General features: G+C 41.7%; 2 non-coding genes and 1 pseudogene across 2 annotated transcripts; all 3 read left to right on the forward strand.

The window, feature by feature from the left end:
- Window positions 1-4,919: 4,919 nt before the first annotated feature.
- Window positions 4,920-4,991, forward strand: trnaq-cug (transfer RNA glutamine (anticodon CUG)). The gene has a single exon. It is a non-coding gene; the product is annotated as a tRNA-Gln (tRNA).
- A 302-nt stretch (window positions 4,992-5,293) lies between these two features.
- Window positions 5,294-5,365, forward strand: trnaq-uug (transfer RNA glutamine (anticodon UUG)). Its single transcript has one exon. It is a non-coding gene; the product is annotated as a tRNA-Gln (tRNA).
- A 700-nt stretch (window positions 5,366-6,065) lies between these two features.
- LOC127356804 (putative nuclease HARBI1) lies at window positions 6,066-7,357 on the forward strand (annotated as a pseudogene).
- The last annotated feature ends 5,742 nt before the right edge of the window (window positions 7,358-13,099 follow it).

Raw genomic sequence — 13,099 nt, forward strand, 5'->3', positions numbered from 1 at the left:
TCTAACTATGTGTATTAATTATGCAGTAGGTTTTGTATTGGTGCCTATCCAACAAGGTGTGTGTTCAGTGTCGGACGGGTGGAGGCTGTGGTTTTATACCAATTTTGATCAGTTGGTCCCTCAAACTTTTAGTTGTTTTTTTGATTGCTTTGGAGTTTCCCAGAAATGATTGAACCACTTGTGTTAACATTTGAAAGGTTTTTCCTGTGAATTAAATAACATGAGCAGCGGAGATAATGCAGAAGTAATGAAACAGACTTTTTACTGACAATGCTCATTATCCAGAAGTGCAACAAAAGGGAGGCAGCATGATCAATGTAACCATAACTGTTGAACAAGCAGAACACAAACATTCAGACTGTTTTGACAAAGAATGGTTCATAAATATAAAATATGTAGTGCTCTGATTGTAATGTTCTGCTGTGCGACCTACTGGTTATTCTTTTCCACTTCAAGCACTACTTGTGAACATGAAGCATGAAATGACATATGACGGCCTGTCAGACTGTGGTGGAGCTCGTTGGGGGGTGCTAGAATGCTGGTGGTGTTCAATCATTATTTTTGAGGTGGAAATCCGGATTCAGTTCAGGCCTGAACCGACACACACATGTAAGGAAAGAACAAAGGAAGAAACGTTGCCAAATGAAATAAAGGGCAAAACAAACAGATAATTCATACATATTATACATTTATACACATAAGACAGTACATTTTAGTTTTTTTATGTTGTAAAACTGGTTTGTGTGGGTGAAAATGCCAAGGAGCTAAAAGATAAAACAAAAAGAATTCGTAATATAGTGTAATTTTCTTTTTGCTGAAATAGATTTTAAAAAATTGGTATTAAAAAAAAGTATTGTTGAGGATCCGGTATCGAAGTCAAGGTATCGGTACTGGTACCCAGCACAAATGAGCTCATCACTGAGATTTACAGAAACGAGTCACCCATGTTTTGGGGCGTTCCTGGGGGCAAGAGAGCAGAGTCGAGGGTGTAACGCTGCCACACCAGGAGCTTTTCCTCAGTAACGTTAATGTCTAAAGAATCTCTGCTGAGTCATTAATTCTGTGTGTCAGTTAATGAAATACCACATTAAAAAAAAATATATAAAATAAAAAATAAAATAATTGCAGTCAAACATAATTATTCAGTAATTCTATGACCTTCTCAGGCTGCTGAACTTAGCCTGCAAGAGCTTGATTGGAGAGTAGACATCTTCCATTTGATAACTAGGGCACAAGGTCAACTGGGTGGAGCTACAGATGGCCTCATCAACTACATCATGCTTTCTGAACTGGTTGGGACTGGACTGGACTGGTTCTGAATTGGTTTTGGAGTGTGTGGTTAAAAAAACCCCAACAATTTTGTCTGTCTCCAGGACATCTCAGAATTCCTAAAATTGTGACTTTTCATCCTTGTTAAAGGGCCACTTGGCAATTGGTGCTACAGGACAACACCTGAGGATACACAATAAGTAATTTGATTACTTTTGGATGATTCTGCGTGATTTGGAATGCAAAGCTGTTAAAGATCTCCCAAGATCCCCATCTCTGACGCAGAACACCAACAGCCATTCATATCCTGACCCCTCATTGAGATGTTCTTGCTTTTTTTGCAAGTAGAGTTGAACAATTCGCTCTGGAGGGTCCTTGTTTTCTGGTGGTATTGGTTAGGGGGAACAGGAACCCGTATAGAGTCAAAGGCAGATTCATGGTGCTGCCATTAAGACACAACAAGATAAATATTCCTTATCCAATGCCCAAATGCGGAGTCAAACCAGCTTGATTACCTACAGGGAAGAACTTGCCATATAAAATAGTAGCCCTATGACTATGAGGCCTTCTACTATAAAGTTTTACCCAAGAGATGGGATTGTACCCTAATGAAGCAATGTCTTTGTCTTTATTGACTTTGTCTTTAGTGAATCTAAATTCTTTGAGCCAATCAGCCACACACTGTTCAACCATACTCTGTGTACTCTTGTTCTACAGTTAACATACCTCTAGGTCAAATGCAGGGACAATTAATGGTCACACTAGCTCCTGTGTCAACCAGGTAGTGTTCATCCTCAGTGTCAGTATAGATCCCATTACCATGGCTAGATTTAATCATGATGAGTTTGGCCTTCTTTGGTGGGTACAAACTTGTAAAACTTCTGGCTGAAAGGATGTTGGTTTTCTCTACTTACATAACTCTTATCAAAGTTCTTCTTTCTCTTTCCCTTTTCTGTCGTAACTCTTTATTGAAACTTCTTAACGGTGACGGTGACTGTTTACCATAACCCAGGTGTCACAAAGTTAGCTCTTGGCTGCTTCCTCTGGGTTAATGGGTCTCAAAGTTAGCATCAGCCCCCCTAGTTCCAGACTGGTTTGTCGACCCTGAACTTCTTTACTGCAGGGCCATGAACTCTCTTCTTTTGGACATAGTCTTCTTCACTCAAGCATCCTCAGGTTGGGTGACTTAGGGGGCCACGGGAGCTTAGCTTTAGTGCTGTAGCCAAATGGAAACATCTCTTCAGGATGAATTCTTAGTTCCCCAGCAATCAATAAGTCTCTCTCAATTATTTACGATATTGTGACAACCCTTTGCTTATGTCTCTCTGTGTGCCCTATACTCATGGTGTGTGTTTTGTCTTGGAGTTGTCAGAGGAGCTGATTGAGCATATCCAATCCGATCTGGAGCACCTGGGCCCAGTGAGTGCCAGATATAAAATCTCCAGCTTCCTGCGTGGCTCTCTCTTTTTCTTTCTCTCTCATCCATCCACATATCATATTTCAAGTTGTGTTTAAGTTATTCTTTGTTGTTAGAATAAATAATTGTTATTTTTTGCAAAGCTGTGTCTTATCCACTTTTGGTCATGGCCTATGGGACAGGTTGTCACACTATATGGATGTCCTCCATCAGGTAACTAGTAAGCACAAGGTCAACTAGGTGCAGCTACAGATGGCCTGACCAACTTTGCAATAGAAATAAGCTGCTTCATGACACAAACATCATACCCATTATTCATAAGTTCAGGACAGCTCAGGTCCTAAACCAATGTTTTGCAGTGTTTTTCTGTTCTGATCAAGGTACTTCCCCATAATCTCAGCCATCTGTGTCCGCTCGGACTCCTCAATGCTTTCCACCAGTTCTTTCATTTCCCTATACTCTCATTTACAAGCCCACTCCTATAAGACCACAAAGTGGTTAAATTTCTTCAACTTTAATTCTCATTTTTAACTAAAAATGTCCCCTTCTTTTGCTGTGCTGTGGATCTTATTTTGTTGATGGCAGGTCAGGTATTGGAGATATACAGATCCAGTGAGCAATGACCAGCTCTGATTGCTATTTCTCTTTTTCTGAGCCTTCTGTGGTAGAATTAAATATATATATAACTATATCATGACAATACAATTTTAAAATAGTTTGCAAATGCATTAAGAAGAAAAAAAGAAATATCAGAAATATTCAGACCCTTTGATATTACACTTGCAATTTAGCTCAGATGCCTTCCTTTTCTCTTGATCATCTTTGAGTGTGTGCTTCAACACATTTCTGCTAATGTAATGAGATATTCTTTTTTCCTCTCCTTCCTTTGATCTTACTGTCACCTGCAGGTCAGTCCATTCTCCTGTGTGATACATACATTATTTCCATTTATGTTCTCTGTGAAGTATACAAATATTGTATTTCTTGCCTGATAGGTGTGCAGATCAGATTAGATGGGAATGGGTCTACTCTGTGTTCTGGAAGGGTTGAAAACACCTGGGGAACAGTCTGTGATCACAGCTGGACCTTATTTGAGGCTAATGTGGTGTGCAGGGACCTGGGCTGTGGTACTACACTGAGGGCCTCTCACTTGTCCTACTTTGGTCAAGGAAAGGACCAATCTGGCTTGATGATGTGGACTGTTCAGGAAGCAAAAGTTCTATAACTGAGTGTCAGCACAAAGAATGTGGGGAACACAGCTGTTACCACGCTGAGCCCTGTTCAGGTGAGAAGACATTTTTATCTAGTATCTCATCTTTAAATTAAGTAATAAAGTTAAAATCAGTGCAGTTATCTGCATAGTTCCTCTATCAGTCAGTCCATGCATTTCTATAGAGCACTATAAAGTGATGACATATGGGATCAAGTACGTTAGTTAAGTACTAAATATATAGAATATATATATACATGCATAACAATACACTACTATGCCAAAGCAATCCTAAAAGCTAATACTGCTGCAGGTCCTCCATTCTCCTGTGTGATTTATACAATTCCTGGTGTTTTCCATATATGTTGTGATAATGTGATATGTGAATAAGTGTGTGATTGCTGCAAGCTGCATGTATTTGTGCCAATTATGCTTTTTGTTACATGATGTTTTGTGTTCTAAAGAGTTCCAACTGTGGCTCCCGGGGAACAGTCTGTGTTGACTCTGATCGTGGGCTGGTAAATTATGCTATGGTGGTGTCCAGACTGTGGGTGTTGTGGTACGGCCTGCGTGCCCCTGCGGTGGCCCAGTTTGGGCTGAAGAATCTGTCTTGATGATGTGGACTGTGCCGAAGTGTACAAGATCAGGATTTTTGCATCCTGCCAGTAGAGACATAGACTTGTCCAGTTCTGTACATGCTGGTCAGTTTTCCTGTTTTCTTTCTTAGTTTTTCACATTTGTAATTATTTCAGTGCTAAAGCTGTCCACTGATTTGGAAAACACATTCTGTTTGGAAAGAAAGGCCTGCAGTTTATATGAGCAAATACAGTAGCAGCACCTTTGGTAGGGCTTTACCTTGTCAATCTATGTATAGGTGCCAAGTGTTTCCACACACTACCCCTACCTGCTGCTTGATTCATTGTTTCTATGCAGTCATATGTCGTGTCTTCCGTCCCCTATTCTCTGCATCAGTAACATACATGGGAGTGCAGTTCGAGAAAGTACCTTCTACTGCTGTGCACTGGTTCCATGGTGTAATGGTTAGCACTCTGGACTCTGAATCCAGCAATCTGAGTTCAAATCTCGGTGGAACCTGATGTTAAGCTGTAGTGCTGCATGTAATGCCACTTGTCCTCTGTGGTAATGTCCTATCTTCATTCATGAGGAAGTTTCCTGCAAACCCTGTTGCTGATTAGGTTCACAATGAATTTCAATTAAACACGCAATCCCATTTACTCTTTTTCTCGTCAGTGAACGAAACAGCTGTTTGTTGAAATAGACAAAATTTTTCTCATGTCTTTAAAACCTTTGAGCCTTACAACGCTTAACCTGGCTTGAAAACCTGATCTCTGAGTGAGAGCTAATTATGTTGCAAAAGCTTAACAGGTGTGTCCCGTGGTTCCATGGTGTAATGGTCAGCACTCTGGACTTTGAATCCAATGGTCTGAGTTCAAATCTCGGTGGAACCTGATTTAATGCCAGTGACAGGTAAAAGAGTTAACCGGGGGAGGAAGGGGCTGCGTTCTTGAGGGTGACAATGATTAAAGCTTTTCCAAGGATGTTCTAACCAGAGGGGTATTGCACAAAACCAGGATAAGGGATTAAGCCGGGATATGTTTGTTATCCTGGCTTAATTTAGCCTCAAGTCGGTTGCATGAAAGCAGGTTCAACTTAACCCGGCCAAGTTACTATGGTGATTTGTTCTCTGCAGCTAGCCTGCTCCAGACCAGGCTAACAGCCAGGCTGACATTAGTCCTAGTGATTCACCTGTATTTCCACCGTCAATCCTGTGAGGAATTAATGTGTTTTACAGCATGTCCATGGTCTTTCTAAGTATGTTGCATCATTTTAATTATCCTGCATTAAAATATTACATATATATTGTCATTTTTCATTTCATTTAAATCTGTTGGCTGTTTGTAATTGCAACAGTCTTTTTATATTGATTCAAGTGGTAGTATTATTACTCAGGACAAGTGTTATATTGCTATGCTAATGAAGACTGCTTGTCAAAATGCCGTCAGAGGTTTCATAAATATGTGTTTTATTGCAGTAATTGAGATTACAAACACAGCTGATGAAGTTGCAAAGCTGTTTTCAATGAAGTCTGTGACGAGGACAATATAGTATATATAGGTCTATCTCCCATTCACCTGTTCCCTCTTCATAATGGCTTGCCCTTTTTTGGAGGATGTACTGGATGAGGAAGCCCTAATCCTCAGACGAGCATTTAGGCATGAGAGAGTCTTCCGGGACAGGTCAGACCCATTGGCTGTTGGAGATGACTATCTCATTGAGAGATACAGATTCTCAGGTGATGGACTAAGATATTTATGTAGGCTGCTGGGTCCAAAAATACAGCACCAGACGGCAGGAAGCCATGCTCTGACTGTACCACAGATGGTCTGTGTTACATTGAGATGGTTTGCAAGTGGGAGCTTCCTTTATTCTGTTGGGGGATGCAGAGAACCTCAATAAAGGAACCATTTGCTGCACAATAAGACGTGTTTGTCTGTCGCTGAAGTCATTCAGCAACATATTCATCACCTTCCCTGGCCACAGAAGACTCCTCTACATCAAGGAGGAGTTTTACAAGATTGCAGGTAACCTCAATTCAAACGTGTAACCATTAGTTTCTAATTTGATTAGTCACAGTTGGATACTCACTATTTTTTGTTACAGCTTTCCCTAACATCATTGGTGCAGTGGATTGCACACACATCAGGATCAAACGCCCCTCAGGAGAACATGAGGGAGATTACGTTAACAGGAAATCCTTCCACAGCATCAATGTTCAGGTAAGAGTGATTTGTAGTTACTATGACCTGCATAAATTAATTCTGTGCATTAAATGACCTTAATAGGTTACAACTTAACATTTCAGATGATATGTGATGCTGACTGCCTTGTCAGCAATTTAGAGGCAAAGTGGCCTGGCTCAGTGCATGACTCCAGAGTCTTTCGGGCTAGTCTGATTTACGAGAGACTTTCACAAGGTAAGCCACACATTTTATTTGTACTGTAAGCACCTTGGACATCATGAGTGTTTACCTCTGCCGTGTAGTTTTCTAAATGATATCTTGTATTATCAGACGAATTCTCTGGTGTGCTGCTGGGAGACAAAGGCTATGCCTGCGCATCATTCCTCTTGACTCCCCTTGCGGACCCCCCAAACCCCACCACAGCAGGCCTACAAACACGCACACAACAAGACAAGGGCTCGAATCGAGATGACCTTCGCCCTTCTGAAATCTCGGTTTCAGTGCCTACACCACCTGAGAGTTTCCCCAGACAGGGCCTGTGATGTCATTGCTGCATGCGCAGTACTGCATAACATTGCAGGCCAAACCCCCGAGTGGCTGTTCATGTTGACTGGGAAAATGCTGCCATCTTCCCAGACAACATTAATCTTGTCAGGGAGCAATACATTGCAAATTTCTTCTCTTAATTTCTGGATTTAGCCTCTTTAGTTAATAAAAGATCTTAAATGTTACTTTTTGCTGTGTGTGCTGTGTTGTTTAGCATTGGTGATTCTTTTAAATTCTACTTCACATTCATGAAAAAGGGAGGACACCACAATGTTTTCTACTTGAATTTTTATTTTTATTTGGCAGCCCTCATTTGCCTTGGTTGCTTGGATCCTGGAATAGAGAGAGCAAAAGCAACAAAGATTAAAACACTGTACGGCAGTTATGGTTACTGTGTGCACTGAAATACTCACTTCTCTTTCTAGTTTCTGGATTTCCAGGTCCAGTTTCCTGAGTGTCTGGCGTTTAATTTCAAGATCCAGCTCCATTTCTTGGAGCTTTCTCTTCTTGAGTTTGATTTTAACATCTGCCAGCTCTATCTGTCTCTCCAGGTGCTGCGCATAAAGCCTTCTGACAGTTTGTGAAGTCTGTAAAAGAAATGTCAAATAAGCACAGCAGGATTTGTGCATAATATAAATTTGCTTTGGCCAATACTCACAATGTTACCAGGCTGCTTAGGAGATCATCTGGGTCCTGTTACACATATTTTCTATTAGCACCACATCACAGACTTCATATCCTTTATGGAATAAATAAGCAGGATATTTCCATAAAATTGACATACCTCAAGCCTTATGGAGTCCAGTGACAGTCTCTTCATCTGCAGATGTGCCTTCCCCCTGCCATATACATACATACATGTATTGAGAGAACTTGAATTAAGATTTCACAAGACATACCAAGCCTGTGATTTAAATACAATGTACTAACCGGATCATCTTCTGGTGGCTCCAAAAGTGTTACCGTGTTTCCATACACTGCAAGGAAATCTAAAGTCAGACAGTATAATATATTTATTTGATTGTGGTCCATGTGCTGTAGTACTGCAATATGTACCTTGTATGAAGCGGACAGTTTCTGTGGCTGGGACAGAGTCCGTTACAGTCCCTCCCTGGATCCCCACCATCACTGGCCTCCCTTTATTTAAATGGAGTGCCTATCTGGCTTGGTGGGCCGTCCCCTGTGCCAGTTCTATGGTCTCTTTTTTTTAACTGCTACAATCATACAGATATTCCACATGTCAGCAGACACCTAATCTATTCACCTCATGTATTCACCATTATCTACTTTAAAGTCACTTGCCAGCCTGCAAAATATTCTTGTATTTAATCTTAACTTGCTGCCAGGTCCTTTTATGGCCAGACAAGTTTGTTCTTTATGAAGGATAGAAAGATAAAATAGATAAAAACGTAACATTAGAAAAATAGATTAAAAAAAACACACATTGTGGATAATTGTTTGCACTTAATCATAATCATACATATTTGATTAGTGGACTTAAAGTAACTCCTTTAGTCCTTTAATTGTAGCCTAATTATGACAGTTCCAGTGGAGCACTGTTTATTCATTGTACAGTTTTGGACTACTTACGCATTAAGCCGGTCCACTATTGTCTGTCAGGCCTTCTCTCTTTCTTTAATTATGGCACTGGTATTGCCTTTTTTTCTTATGGTATCTCTTACCTCTTCATAGAACTCCATCAGGAGCTGTTGTTCAGCGGGCGTGAAATATGAACCACGTGTTTTATCCATGTTCCGATCGGTGATTCTGTGAACGATCGCAAGGTCTATTTAAGTATGCCGTGAACACGCACTTATCCCAACTGTCTACACCTGGCTTAACATAGTCGCACCTTTTAATCCTGGCAAACGTACAACCAATTAAGCCAGGATGCGCTGAGCAGGCTAAGTCAAGCCGCGCTTGCTCACTTATCCTGGATTTCTTTATCCTACTTTTGTGCAATACCCCACTGGATTCAACCAGGTCTCTGTACTTTGGGGTACATGGCTGTAACCACGCTGAGGATGCTGGTGTGGTCTGTTCAGGTGAGAAGACATATTCATCTTGTGTCTCATCTTTAAAGGAAGTAAGGAAGTTAAAATCAGTGCAGTTTCCTTCATGGTTCCTGGATCAGTCAGTCCAAATCACTCTGGCTCTATGTGGCTTTCACGTTTTCGCAGTTCCCATGGGGGATTGCATTTCTAGAAAACAGCAGTATAAAGTAATGACATATGTGTTCAGTTATGTCAGTTATGTAGGGAATATATAGATTGTATACATATAAACATACATGTACAACAAAACACTAAGGTGCAAAAGCCATCACAATATTGGAAGTTAATACTGCTGCAGGTCCATCCATTCTCCTGTGTGTTGCGACACACTGTCTCGCTTCTCCTTACAGAAATTTGGACAATTGGCACTAGCTTCCAACGCCGTTCCGACTCCAGTCCCACCGTCTTCAGCCACCATCTTCTACTGACTTCCCAGATGGACAGTCTGGTCGCCATTTTCTTTCGCTGGATGTCCTTGCACCCTTTAGCTTCATCCTGTTCAGCTCTTCCATTGTTTATTAGATTATCATACCCACACGAAATTGGTTTCGTCACTTCCGTCAAATCCCGTCCAAATCAGGAATTTCCCCAGAACCGTACTCGGGCGTTCCCTGCATCCATGCCACATTCACCGCTTCCAGGCAGGGAATCCCAGATAACGTTACTAAACTCCTCGGCAGATGGTCTTCTCGAGCATATCTCATGTACATCTGTAACGACCATAACAATATCAAAAACGCCACGCTTATGATTCAAGGTTTTTTGGGGGGCTCTCTACAAGAGATACGAAGAGACGGCTCCCCCACTCAGAGTCTCCCAACCTACTCGGTTCCCTCTTACCATCTCGCCGAACTCCTCTGTCCATTCATACGTCCATCCCCCATCCCCCGACCCTCATCCTTTCATCCCTCAGACCTTTCCCAATCCATTCATCCGTCCTACAGTACACCACATCGGTTTTCATTTATTTATTACGTGCAATAAACCTTTCTAAATTCCACACGTTCATTTTTGTGGTCTTTGTTAGTGAATAAGAGAAAGTCATTGGAGAGTACCTTGAGGTAAGGCTGAACACATGGGTGCACCTGTTTTGAAAAGTTAGGAACTGAGAATTTGTGGCTGTTTAATGAAATGTGCACGTGACATTTTTCTGTGTGATACATAGAATTATAAAACTAAATGGGCCCTATCTTGCCGATCTGAAACGCAAGTATCAAACGCAAAACGCAAGTAGCTTTGTGGGCAGATCTCGGGCGCTATTGCTATTATGCTGGCGGGATAAATGACTCTTGCGCCCGGCGCAAATCTAAAATGGGTTGGTCTGAATTAGCTACATTAGTCATAGGTGTGGTTTGGGCGTAACGTGCAATAAACCAATCAGAGCGTCATCTCACATTCCCCTTTAAAAGCAGGCGCGCTTGTTCCATGGCGGATTGCTATTATAACGGCGGATTTGCCAGGCGCACGCCAGGAGAGGTTCACAGCCGAGGAGACCGACGTTCTCGTCAGGGCCGTAAAATACCGAGAAGTGACATTATTGACATGAAATAAATGTAACACAGCCATACAATAAATCAAAACAATGTAACGCAGCTTTGCAGGAAGAAGACCCTGGCCTCGGGAGCAGTGCGCACGGGCCAGCTGAGGAGGGAGCAGCGCAAACACCAAGGTGCAGAAGATCCAGACCCACTACACGCCGGAGGACTTCCCGTTCCTGCAGCAAACTGGGTTTGACATGCTGGAGCGGGAGCTGTCCGGGATGCGGCAAAGTAATAATGCCCGTCTTGACCGGGTGGCGATGTTGCTGCTGCCTCTCAGGCGCATCCCCTCAAGTCTACGCCCTTAAAATAGCATCTGAATAAGCGCCACTGACTTTAGACTAGGTTTTTTCTGGTCTGTGGCGGAATTGTTTTCTGAAACAGCAAAATAGCACCAGGGAATGTTTGCGCCGGAACATGCCTCCTCTTTTCGCTGAACCGCCACCCGGAGCGCAAGTTCATTCCCTAATTTAAGGACGTGCGTCTGTGGAGGGAAAATTCCAATGTGCGTCGAGTGCAAAATAGGAATTATACAAGCGCCAGTGTACAAAGTCAATTGCGCTGAGATAGAGCCCAATATGTCTTATGTGCCTATAGGTGGTCACATCAGATTAGTTGGGTCTACTCAGTGCTCTGGAAGAGTTGAAATCTATCACAGCCCTACCTGGGGAACAATTTTTGATGATGGCTGGGACTTAAAAGATGCTATGTTGGTGTAAAGATAGTTGGTGCCCATCATTCGGCTCACTTTGGTCAAGGAACTAAAACAATCTGGCTTGATGATGTGGACTGTTCAGGAAGTGAAAGGTCTGTAACTGAATGTCAGCATGCAGAATTTGGGCCAAACAGCTAGTGTAGTCTGTTTAGGAGAGAAAACATTTTGGTCATTCAGCTTGCCTAAAAGTTTGATCTCCCCCTGCATGGCTACCTCGCATTATTCTACACAATATAGGTGGACCCAAATGCACGACTCTGGCACAGACGAAGATGTAGAAAAAAATATATTTATTTATCAACAAAAGGCACTCTTGAGGATATCAAAATGCAAACAAAACTCAAACTTCAATTGAAACATGAAATAACCTGAACACTTGATGATACTCATTTACCTACTGAACAAGACAAGCTGACAAAAACAAAGGGAGACAAGGACTATTTATACCATGTGTATATGAAAACAGGTGAAAGCAATCAGGGGCGGGGCAGACAGTTACAAAGGCAAAAATCACACAAAGGGAGGAAGTCAGGATTTGAATAGTGAGGGAAAAGGTGAGTATAAATAAAACAGGAAGGACTAACATGAAACACTTAACATGAACATGACTAAGCTTAACAAACTTGACGGGACACGACACAGGGGTCACTTGTTTGATCTCATCTCTGCATTTAGATCTAACATCCTGCAGAAGACCTCAGGTTCATTCAGAAAGACCCAAAAATCTAACATCCAACTCTTTTACCTTCAGTATCACTCAACTGAATTTTGACATTGAAGGACTGTACCAGTGTCAGTACGTAGTAAGTGTCTCTGACTCACTTAACTTGTAATGAAAAACGCAGAAAATAAAAATAAAATAAAAAGATGCATCTCAACTTAAAGGCAATTCCTCTTTCACGCTAACGTTATTTTTTTCCGTGAGCATTCCATTCTTTTGGTGAGGTTACCTGGGGTCAGGACATCAGCATCACTTGTTCAATCTCAATTCAGCATTTAGGTGGAACATTCATCCTGCAGAAGACCTCAGGCTCTTTCAGGAAGACCCAAACGTCAAGCAGCAATTCAGCAACCTTCAGCATCTTCAAAGCCAACTCTAATAACGTGGGAGCGTACCATTGTCAGTATCAGATACAGGTTTCAGGTCGAGACTTCAGCTCCCCCTTAAGTGACTCTGTCAGACTCTCTGTTACTGCTAAAGGAAAAATCTTACATTTTTGTTAACTTGTACTGAATTACAGAAATACAAGTTAAAATATAAAGATGCTACTCAGCTCAAAGGCAATACCTCTGTCACTCTAACGTTTTTTTTTCAGTGAGCCTCCAAAAGCTTTTCAAATTGGACCTGGCACCAGAATCCCTGTTCCACAACACACAACAGAATAGCTGTGGCTGAGGAATGGATTGTCCACTGATCAGATCAACAGTTCGATCCTCAGTTACCTCCAGTCCACATGTCAGAGTTCCTTGGCGGTGTGGGTATCATCGGATAATCCAAAATTCATTTGTCATTTAAATAGGAAAAAGTACATCAATCTCTTTTTTTTTTACTAGTATACGATAGTGTATTGTTGCACTCCTGCAACTA

This window comes from Dicentrarchus labrax, unplaced genomic scaffold (genome assembly GCF_905237075.1).
Source record: "Dicentrarchus labrax unplaced genomic scaffold, dlabrax2021, whole genome shotgun sequence".
Classification (NCBI taxonomy): domain Eukaryota; kingdom Metazoa; phylum Chordata; class Actinopteri; family Moronidae; genus Dicentrarchus; species Dicentrarchus labrax.